This window comes from Lucilia sericata, unplaced genomic scaffold (assembly GCF_015586225.1).
Source record: "Lucilia sericata isolate MDLA Ls3-8-SP2 unplaced genomic scaffold, ASM1558622v1 Contig001292F_arrow, whole genome shotgun sequence".
Classification (NCBI taxonomy): domain Eukaryota; kingdom Metazoa; phylum Arthropoda; class Insecta; order Diptera; family Calliphoridae; genus Lucilia; species Lucilia sericata.
The window spans coordinates 20,806-31,747 of NW_023995241.1; the positions used below are offsets into that span (position 1 = coordinate 20,806).

At 28.4% G+C, this 10,942-nt stretch overlaps 1 long non-coding RNA gene across 1 annotated transcript in view; it reads right to left on the reverse strand.

The window, feature by feature from the left end:
- Nucleotides 1-10,121, reverse strand: part of LOC119610868 — a 28,605-nt gene extending 18,484 nt beyond the window's left edge. The window contains exons 1-3 of the long non-coding RNA XR_005232020.1: nt 10,005-10,121; nt 9,447-9,885; nt 8,375-8,563 (exon numbers count right to left, since the gene is read on the reverse strand). This is a non-coding gene — a long non-coding RNA (uncharacterized LOC119610868). The remainder of the gene's footprint in view (nt 1-8,374; nt 8,564-9,446; nt 9,886-10,004) is intronic.
- Nucleotides 10,122-10,942: the final 821 nt, after the last annotated feature.

Genomic DNA, 10,942 nt, shown 5'->3' on the forward strand with positions numbered 1-10,942 from the left:
TAGAATACTAATCGTAAGTAAGGTTTTCTATGGAAAACTGATCGCTAGTAAAATTTTCTATAGAAAACTGATCGTTAGTAATGATTTTTATAGAAAACTGATAGTTAGTAAAGTTTTCTATAGAAAACTGATAGTCAGTAAAATTTTCTATAGAAAAGTGATCGTTAGTAAAGTTTTCTAAAGAAAACTGATCGTTAGTAAAGTTTTCTACAGAAAATTGATCGTTAGTAAAGTTTTCTATAAAAAATTGATCGCTAGTAAAGTTAGTAAACTTTACTAACGATCAGTTTTCTATAGAAAAGTGATCATTTGTAAAGTTTTCGATAGAAAACTGATCGTTAGTAAAGTTTTCTAAAAAAAATTTATCGTAAGTAAAGTTTTCTACAGAAAACTGAAAAATTTCCTATAAAAATTAATCAAAACTGATCGTTAGTAAAGATTTCTATAAAAAATTATCGTCAGTAAAGTTTTCTATAGAAAATTGATCGCTAGTAATGTTTTCTATAAAAAACTGATCGGTAGAAAAGTTTTCTATAGAAAACTGATCGTCAGCAAAGTTTTCTATAGAAAACTGATCGTTAGTAAAGTTTTCTATAAAAAAAAATTATCGTCAGTAAAGTTTTCTATAGAAAATTGATCGACAGTAAAGTATTCTATAGAAAATGGATCGTCAGTAAAGTTTTCTATAGAAAATTGATCGTTAGTAAAGTTTTCTATAAAAAATTGATCGTCGGTATAGATTTTTATAGAAAATTGATCGTCAGTAAAGTTTTCTATAAAAAACTGATCGTTAGTAAAGTTTTCTATAAAAAAATTATCGTCAGTAAAGTTTTCTATAGAAAATTGGTCGTAGGTAAAGTTTTCTATAAAAAATGGATCGCTAGTAAAGTTTTCTATAAAAAACTGATCGGTAGGAAAGTTTTCTATAGAAAATTGGTCAAAGGTAAAGTTTCCTATAGAAAACTGATCATTAGTAAAATTTTCTATAGAAAAGTGATCATTTGTAAAGTTTTCGATAGAAAACTGATCGTTAGTAAAGTTTTCTAAAAAAAAATTGATCGTCTGTAAAGTTTTCTATAGAAAACTGATCGTTAGTAAAGTTTTCTATAGAAAACTGGTGGTTAGTAAAGTTTTCTATAGAAAACTGGTGGTTAGTAAAGTTTTCTATTGAAAACTGATCATTAGTAAAGTTTTCTATAGAAAACTGATCGTCGTTTTCTACTGAAAACGAATTGTTGTTTAAGCTTTATGTAAAAAAATTTATTGTTGTTGAAGTTTTCTATAGAAAACAAATTGTTTTGAAAATTGTATATAGAAAACTGAACGTTAACCATTTTTTTGTATTGCAAACTGATATTTTTCCATAGAAATCTGTTCGATCGTCAACATATATTTATTTTTGTAATGAATTTTAGAGAAAATTAATTTTATTTTTTTGCCTTAACTCTAGTCTAAATAACAGATAACTTAACAGGCCTTGAAGAGGGGCGTATGACAACCGGCAACTTATATTTAGAAAGCAAATTGTATTGAAAATTTACTTAAATATAAATTGTGAAATATATGAAGGTAAAGTTACCAAAAATAGGTACACATTTTTATCAAAATAAAAAACACACAAACACAGCTTAACTCATCAAAGAGTTAAGGGACAGGTGACTAATACCAGGTGTTACATACGCAATAAAACAGCCAATATATGCACCCTCATCTAAGTAACACAAAATTTAAAATTAGAAAAAAAATTTACTTTGCAAATAGTAATAGACAATAAATTGAATACATTGTACACGATAAAACAACCAAAGCAACTTGGAAGTATTATACAAGTTTTGTATAATGTGTGTGTGTATCTAGCTCCAGTATCTATCTGTAGTATCTTATCAGTGTTTTCATAATTTGTATTTAGTTTTGAGGGGGTACAATTAAACAAACTCATTAAATAAATTTTCTAAGTACATATTATTAGTTTTTACTGCAGAGAGGTACGCATTTAAAGTAAATAATATTTTTAAAAGAGATTGTTTTACCAGTACTCCACCCCTTTACTAATATTTAACAAACGCCTGCTGCTGCATTTGGGTTTTATAAAACTACAAAAAAAAATAGTTTGCACAAACTGTATTTACATAAATAGTTTTATTTTGTATATCTTTTTCTGCTTTTAGTTTGTGTAAATATTTGTATTTTTCTCTGTGAAAAAAAGTACCGATTTAAAATAATTATAAACATATTTAGTTGTTATACAAACAGTGATAATAAAACGATGAAATTGTTTTATAAGCAAATTCTCTTTGGAGTTTTGGATTTTATAAAGCTTATAAAAAGGGGTATTTAAGAAATATTAGTCATATAAACAGAAGTTAGGGTAATATTAATAAAATAATTAAAAATGTATTCAACAACAAATAAAACATTCGTAATAGAAGAAAAACTTTCACTTTTAAGTAATAGAAAATGTGATTGAGATAGAATTGAAATTTAAATTCAACGTTATGAAATTAACTCTTTAACGTATACGGGACACCGGTGTCCCAAGATTTTTTTAATTTTTCTCAATGCAGAGCGCAATGTTGAGCTCACAGCTACAATAAATGGTTATTTCTAAAGAAATCTAATTTCTATTTTAGAATTTGATTCCACTTCAGGACAAAAAGGATAATATCCTGCGATATCCTTCGAAAACACTTTTTCCACTTTTCATCAAAAATTATCAATATACTTCAAAATAAAGTGTGTAGTGAACTCATTTTCATAAAAACTCCAGCGGTTTAGTTTTGTGCGTGAAAGGGTTAACTGATCTTAAATACAAGTTTCTATAAAAACCAGTAATAAAAATTTTCAGAAGAAAACTGATAGTTGTTAAATTTTTTAATAGAACATAAGAATCGATCTGTATCTTAAGTATTTCTATAGAAAATTGATCGTAGTTAATTTTGTTTATAAAAAAAATTGATCTGTAGTAAAGTTTTCTATAAAAAACTGATCGTTTATAAATTTGTTTGTAGAAAACTGATCGTTATTAGAAGTTTGCTGTAAAAAAAGATTGTTGATTTAACTTTCTGTACAAAACTGATGTATTCTCCAGAAAATTGATCGAAGTTAAAGTTTTGCATATAAAATTGTTCAAGTTTGAAGAGTTTTTTAGAACCGATATGTAATAAAGGTTTCTGTGCAAAAATATAATTGAATTACTTTTTTGTAGAAAACTGATCATTCTTAAATTTTTCTACTAAAAACGGATTGTTGTTTAAGTTTTTTTCTATAGAAAACATATCTTCAATAAAGTTTTCTATGTATAAAAATCTGATCATTCATAAGATCTTCTGTGGAAAACTGATCGTGATTAGAGTTTTTAATAGAAAGTTCATTACAGTTAAAGTTTTTTTGTAGAAAATCATTGTGTAATATTGTAACTGATAACTGATAATATATTCTCTAGAAGTCTAATATCTCTTACATTATTCCATAGCAAACTGATCGAAAAGTTTTTAAAAAGTTTTCAGTAAACTAAACTTGCTTAAATGTTTCTATAGATAACCGAAATATAGAAAACTGATCGTTATTGTCTAGAAGTCTGATCTCTCCTACATCGTTCTATAACAAACTGATCGATAAAGTTTTAAAAAAGTGTTTAGTAAACTGATCTTGCTTAAATTTAGATAGATAACCAAGATATACAAAACTGATCATTATTAGTTATTATTAGTAAAGTAGTAGTTAGTTAGTTAGTTAGTTTGAAAGGAGGATGTACATATATACATCAAATCCGAAGAAATACACCTAGGCCTCTATCGGGCCTGTTGTGCGCTCCTTAACCAGTGCCTCAGGTGGGAATCGAACCCACCACCTCCGGTCTACCAGACTAGAACACTAACCACTAACCCACCGGAGGCCACCTAGTAAAGTAAAGTAGTAAATGTAGTAAAATGTTATCGAAATTGATCGAAGTAAAAGTTTTGCAAAAATATGATAGAAACAAATTTTGTAAAAAAAACTGAACTTCTTAAATCATTGTTTAAATTTTTTATAGAAAACAAGTGGGGGCCCGGTCCGCGTTGCAGGCCCATGAATAGCCATGTGGACTATACACGTAATGATCTATGTACCCATCAAATTTTAAAACAATCGGTTTAGGTGTAATTGACTAAAAATTAAAACTTCGACGCCATCTGTCGGACAAATGTAAAACTTTTCAGGAAAACTTCTCACGATCCCTGGTGCCTTAGTGACTGAGTTTATCGATTACGAACAAAAACAAGTAAGAAATTGTAGTCGGGCGAAGCCGACCCTATAATACCCTACACTTGTTACAAAAATAAAATGTGATTTAATTTTCATAATAAAGCATTTAAGTTGAATTGTACCTTGCCTCAGATATACTTAAGCCATTTATTGTTGAATAAAATTGTGGACATTTAAGTCAAATTTTGAAGGCGACTTTGTATAAGGGCTACGGTCAAATGAGACCCTATAATTATAAAATTCATGAGAGTCATCAAGGCTAGTATACGAGTATATTAAACATAATTATCAACTAAGAGGCCCTATTCGTCGGGTTCAGTTTTATGGAGGCTAGGTGAAATAATGGACCGATGTTAATAGGTTTCGTCTCCGGTATCATAGAAGATCATGTGCCAAATTTCATTGAATTATCATCAAAATTGCGACCTGTGGTTTGATTACAAGGTTTAAAAGCCCTATTCAGGGGTTCAGTTGTATGGGGGCTAGGTGAAATAATGGACCGATGTTAATAGGCTTCGTCCCTGTGACAATAGAAGATCATGTACCAAATTTTATTGAATTATCTTCAAAATTGCGACCTGTAGTTTGATTACAAGGTTTACATGGACGGACAGGCAGACAGACGGACGGACATAGCTAAATCGACTCAGAAAATGATTCTAAGCCAATTGGTATACTTTAAAGTGGGTAGGACCAATATTATTGTGCGTTACAAACATCAGCACAAACCCAATATACCCTCCCCCCTAAAGTGGTGTAGGGTATAAAAACTGATCGCCGAAGAAATTTTCTAAACCTTTTTAATGATTTCCATGCAAAACTGTTCTTTATTAAGTAGTCTACTGTTTATGACATTTGGCATTTCTCACATACTTTCTCACCCTTAAATATTTGTTATACAAACAATTCTTATACAAAAGGCGAATCTTCTAGAACAAAGCGAAATTAAGATAGTTTCTAATTGGACTAAAAAGAATGAAAGAGAACAAAAAAGGAAGCATAATATTTACAAGAACACCTGTAGAATTTTATGTTTTCACTTTTGTAAATAAAACATAAACACAAAAATGATATAAATAAAAAAGGAAATAAAAGTTAAATGTTAAAAAATAGACTATAAAAAATAAAAAAACAACAAAACTGTAGCAAAAAAAGGACATAGACAACTGAAGTATGGGAAAATTAAAAAAAAAAACTGTTAACAGGTATAAAAATATACAATCATGTACAAAAACTGAATACATGTTAAAGAGCTTGAATAAAGACCATGGAAAAAAATAATTGGTAGAGAAAATAAAGCATGTAAATTATAGTTAAAAAACAATATTAAAAATATCTTTATTTAATTAAAAAGAAAAGACAACAGACGAGAAAAAAAATCATGTTAAAATTTATTTATATAAAAAAGAGGAATTAATTTATTAAATAATGTTTTCATAAAGTTTTTAAAGCGTAATTTTGTTTTGTCAAAGGAATAATAAAATGTTAAGGTTTAAATAAAATTTTTGCAATAAAATATGTAATAAAATATAAAAATAAGTTAATAAATTGACACAACTACATTAAAGGCATAATATTTTTATAAAAATTATTTCTTAGTAGTTTAATAAAGATCACACAATGGTATTTAAAAAAAATGAGTCAAGGCAAATTAACAGCTGTGAAATTTTATATTTGGCGATTAGTTTCAGAATGTTGTTTCAAAAATTAGTAGTAATAATGACAGCAAAGCCATGGTCCAAATTTTGCAATAAAATTTTATTTTATAAAAATTTAAGGCCTATAAGATTTGTTTCCTTTTCTGCATGTTTTGTCATTATTATTTTTTTCTTTTTTAAGACGTCTCATATTCTGTAAATTGATTTTGCACAAAAATGTTATTTTGAACATCAACTTTAATTAATATTAATTTAAGTATTAATCAATTTAACAATGTCCGTCCATGTATTGAACTACGAAATTTTCATTCAATCAGGATCCTATATGTCTCATTTTATATTTCTATATCTATTCAATATTGCTGTTAAATGAAAAAGTACCAGTTAAAGAACGAAAAAGTTCCCGATAGTGCCCTTTTCATCAGGATGCTGAGTGTTTAATTTTACGAAAAACGCTTTTTATAAATTTTTTCAGTATTCTGTGCGTTTCTAGGTTCAATATCAGGATCAAAATATACGTTTCGATTATACGTTTCGAGTTTCAATATTGCAGAAAAATCAAGAAGTTGTAAGAATCAGTTGTATAACGAAAGAGTTTCAAAAAGTAAACTTTTGTAGATACTATAAAGCTAGGGTGTAAAAAAGATACCTAAATATTGGTATTTCCAAAATTCCCTTCTTATTGGATCTATTATGATCTGTCCAAATTTAAATTTTCTAGCTTCAACCCTGTATACTTTTTAGCACCCGACGCTATATAACTTACACCAATGAAAGACCATATCTTGATGTTATTGCAATCCCCGGAAGAGGTGCCTGGAATGTAAACTGGTGATGATAAAATGAATCCTAGGCCTTTCCTTAGAATGATTTGACATGGAAGAGGTCCCTTAGGGGTGCACGGAGTGGCTGTGGTTTAAACCCGCGGGAAGAGAATGTCGGTTAAAAGACTGATGCATCAACTACCCCACAGAGAAGTGACAGTGGGACTAAACGTTGGAAATGAATTGGTGTTAATTATATATGATACAGGATGGATGAAGGTTATACGGAACTTTCCCACCAGTATACTTAGAGTGAATATGTTGAATGTTGTTCTCTATGAGCCTGTCGAATGAATGGGAAGTGTGTGACTGGTGATGGTTGAAAGCTATCTTATAAAAATGATATCATTGAAGAATCCTTCCTTGTTCAGGTATGTTCAGGGTTTACTCTTTTCATACCAGAATTACCACAGTGTGTTCTCTGTAGGTAAGAATAAAGTTCTCGGCTGTACTGTCGCCGACTCAACCCATCTGCGTGGTTGTAAACGGAAGTGATATTTTTAGCATTTCGAAAGTTAAGCAACGGGGAAGCAATGGTCAGAGATAATATAGCTCGAGTACTTGAGCAAAGTGCTTGTACATGGACCGGCAAAACCATGAACAAAAATTGACACCGGCGTATAAGATACCCAAAGGGGCGTTGGTGAGTCGTCTAGTCAGCTCACCCAGTGTTTGAAAGTGTTCACCTAAAGCCCACCTAGTTTTATCGCAACATTCTCCCCATTTTCTAAAGGGGTCTTCGTATGGAAGCTAGGGTGAGGACCGATAAAACTTAGTTGTGCCGACGAGAATATTAACCAAAATAATAGTAAAAAGTTCAATAATACGATAATTTCATTGAACTGTCTCCAAATGTCCGACCTGTTGATTGATAACAAGATTTACAAGATATTTTCGGGTGTTCAGTTGTATGGGGACCGATTCTATCCATTTTTAATAGAATTCGTCCCTGAAAAGATAGAAGATCATGTAATAATTTTCATTGTACCTATTACGTAGATTCAAAATTGCGACTACAAGGTTTAAATCGACTCTGAAAATGATTCTTAAGATGGGGAGTAGGACCAATATTATAGTTCGTTACAAACATCAGCACAAACCCAATATAATCTACTCACTAAAGTAGTGTATAATAACAAATCACTCAACTAAATTCTGTAAAATCCGGCCAATTGACTCAAGTCCCCGAAATTCTCTTTCATTTTATCAATAAATGGTGAGTTATATGGCAAAAGAAGACTTTTCGGTAGAAATGCCAAAATTAACATTTTTTGTTATATGTAACTCCAAAATGAATCGGCGGATCTGTTATTAATGATCGTTCCTTAAAAATCTATCTTAATAAAAATCTATCTTAATAAAAAATCTAAAATTTTTAAATAAATACATTCTCAAAAAACACTTTTTACAGATGTATCAAAATTAAAAACTATTTTAATTTTTTCCATAAATAATTAGGGGATTAAATGGGCTTTTCGTAAAGCTATCAAGACATAATAGTGACAGACAAAAAAAATACATTTTTAAACAAATTAAAATTAAATGGACAATGATTTATGACTTAAATATTAAAACAAAACAAATGTAGTTGTGCCATAAGTAAAAAAAAGTTTAATAAATAATAAAAAATTTAAATAAAAAACTTACAGTTTGTATAAGTTGAGAAATAGGAACCAAAAGTTGTAGAAAATTGCTTTGCAGGCAAAAAATTTAAGTTTTTTAAGTTTTTTTTAACACTTTTTTGTGGTTTAAGCAGTTTTGGATTGCAAAAGTATTTATAGTTTTATAATAAAAAAGTAACTTTTTAAGAGCACTTGAAATTTTTTTTCAATAAAACTGGTAATTTTTTTTAAAATTGAAAATAATTTAAAATCCGTTTTTTATAAAAATAAGCACAAAATAAAAAAGGCAAGATAGATATTTAAACAATTAGGAGAAAAAACACGCACTGTAAAGAAATTTTTGGGATAAAATTAAGGGATTTATAAGGCAAGGTGAGCCTTTAAGGGGTTAAACTTTATTTTAGTTTTTTTTTTAATTGTTAGATGAAAAGCAGCACAAAAGGGATTTATGATAATAAAAGGGATGATGGTAGGAGAAAAACTGATCACGCCAATGAAAAGGAATTTGCAAAAAGAAGAAATAAGTAAAAAAGAAGCACACAAGGAAGTCGTAAAAGAAAACTTGATTAAATAGCTCAAGATGACAGACACGTTGTTATTCATATGACGTGATGGTTTAATGGTACGACTTTAAGTATTCCCAATAAAAAAAAAGGGGGTTGAATTTTGTGTTTCTTCCCGGAAAACAATGTTTAGACTGAATAAATTGTTGTATTTTTTATTTAAACAAAAAATTATTAATTTACACTAAATAAACACAAAACGCGAAAATTATTAAAACAAATAAAGAAAAAAAATCTTGCAATTAGACACCGAGAAATAAATTTTAAACGAACGAATTACAAAAAAAAATAACAAAATGATTAAAAACAAACAAATAAACAAAACGATAAATAAACTTTTTTTGTGCTCAAATTTCAAAAAATTTTAACAAAAACACATAGAATTATAGATTAAAATATTTTGAAATTTATAATGTATTATAATTTGAAAACAGTAGTTTTTGTTATAAATTTGCGCGTTTTTTTTTTTTTTTTGCCTTTTTGTTTATCGTTTAGCAATTTGCAGGGAGTAACCCAATAATTAGTTTGTTTCACTTATTGTGTTGCTGCTTTTTATTTTGTATCGCTTTACACGCGGTTTTATGTTAGAGCTTTGATTTGAAATTCAAACACTTTCATTTTCTTTTACACTACATTCGCTATTCTGCTTCTTATTCTATTCGTCACTACTTTGTTTTTGTTGTTTTTTTTTTCGGCAAATTTTATTAGTAAAAACCACTTGTTGTTAATGCTTTGGGAGCAAATCCCTTTAATTATCGTGTTTTTTAAAACAATTTATTTGCAATATAAACACACACTTTGTTTTTTTTTTAATTCTTATTCAGCTGCTTTTTCTCTTTAAATCACACAAAATTCTATTTGATTTCAATTTAACAATTTATAATAAAAATTTAATAAATAAACTTCTTTAAATTCCACTGTGTAGTTCACACGACGATTTCTGTGTAAAAACTGACACCAGAAAAAAACGAAACTGTAAATTGGATAACAAACAACAAAAATCAAAATGAAAAATAAGAAGAACACACAGACAAGAAATAAAAACAACACACAAAAAAAATTAAAAAACGACAACAACAATAGCAAACATACATAATGAGCGCGAGTGTGAGAGCGTAATTGCAGAAATTGTTTTGAAAAAAAAATAAATAAATTGAAAAAAACAACAACAATCTATTCTCTTGGGAGTGTATAGAAGAGTAGATAAAATTTGTAGATTTTTCTTTCGTTAATTTGAGTTAAAAACACGATCATTATTTAGTTTTGTTGTTAGCGTTGCCATCCATTTGTTGTGTAGACATTTCAGCTGACAGGCAGAGTTTATCTGATATCGTAATTTATGTCAACTTTCATGGTTGCCATGTTCTTGTTTATTAAGTGGCAATAGTTTTATTTAAAGAGAAAACCACTTGTTATGAATAAATTTAATTTAGTTTAGTGTTTTTAACATAGCAGAAATATAGAAGGTAGTGTCAATCTCTCATTATTTTTTTAAATTCTCTATCTGACATGCTTAAGGATTTTGAAGTTTTCGTTAAATTAGTGATACCATATACAGTTTAATTTTTCCCATTTAATAATGAAATTTTTATATATGCTTTGAAGTTTATGTAAAAAATTTATAAAAATAATTTCAATTCAGTTAGAAAATATTATAAAAATTGTTCTTTTGAATAAAATCACATTTATATTAAAATCTTTGAAAACTAATTTGTAAAATGAATTAGAGAATAAATTTTAGAATTTCAGGCAGGAGATCTTGATGTAACTTTAAGTCAAAAAATTTTCAGCTCAATAAACGAAATACCAATAGATGATTCGGAACAACTTGAGGCAAATAACTATTGATCCAAGTGTATATAGAAAAATCTAATTATTTTTACAGATTTCAGAAAATCAAACTGAGCAGTTTTTAGATGAGGTTTGCGATTTAAATGATGTTGAATTCGATGGTTTAGAGAATTTTGGCGATTACATTATTTCAAAGATGGGTCTTACAGAATTTCGCTTTAGAACTTCAGAAAAAAATG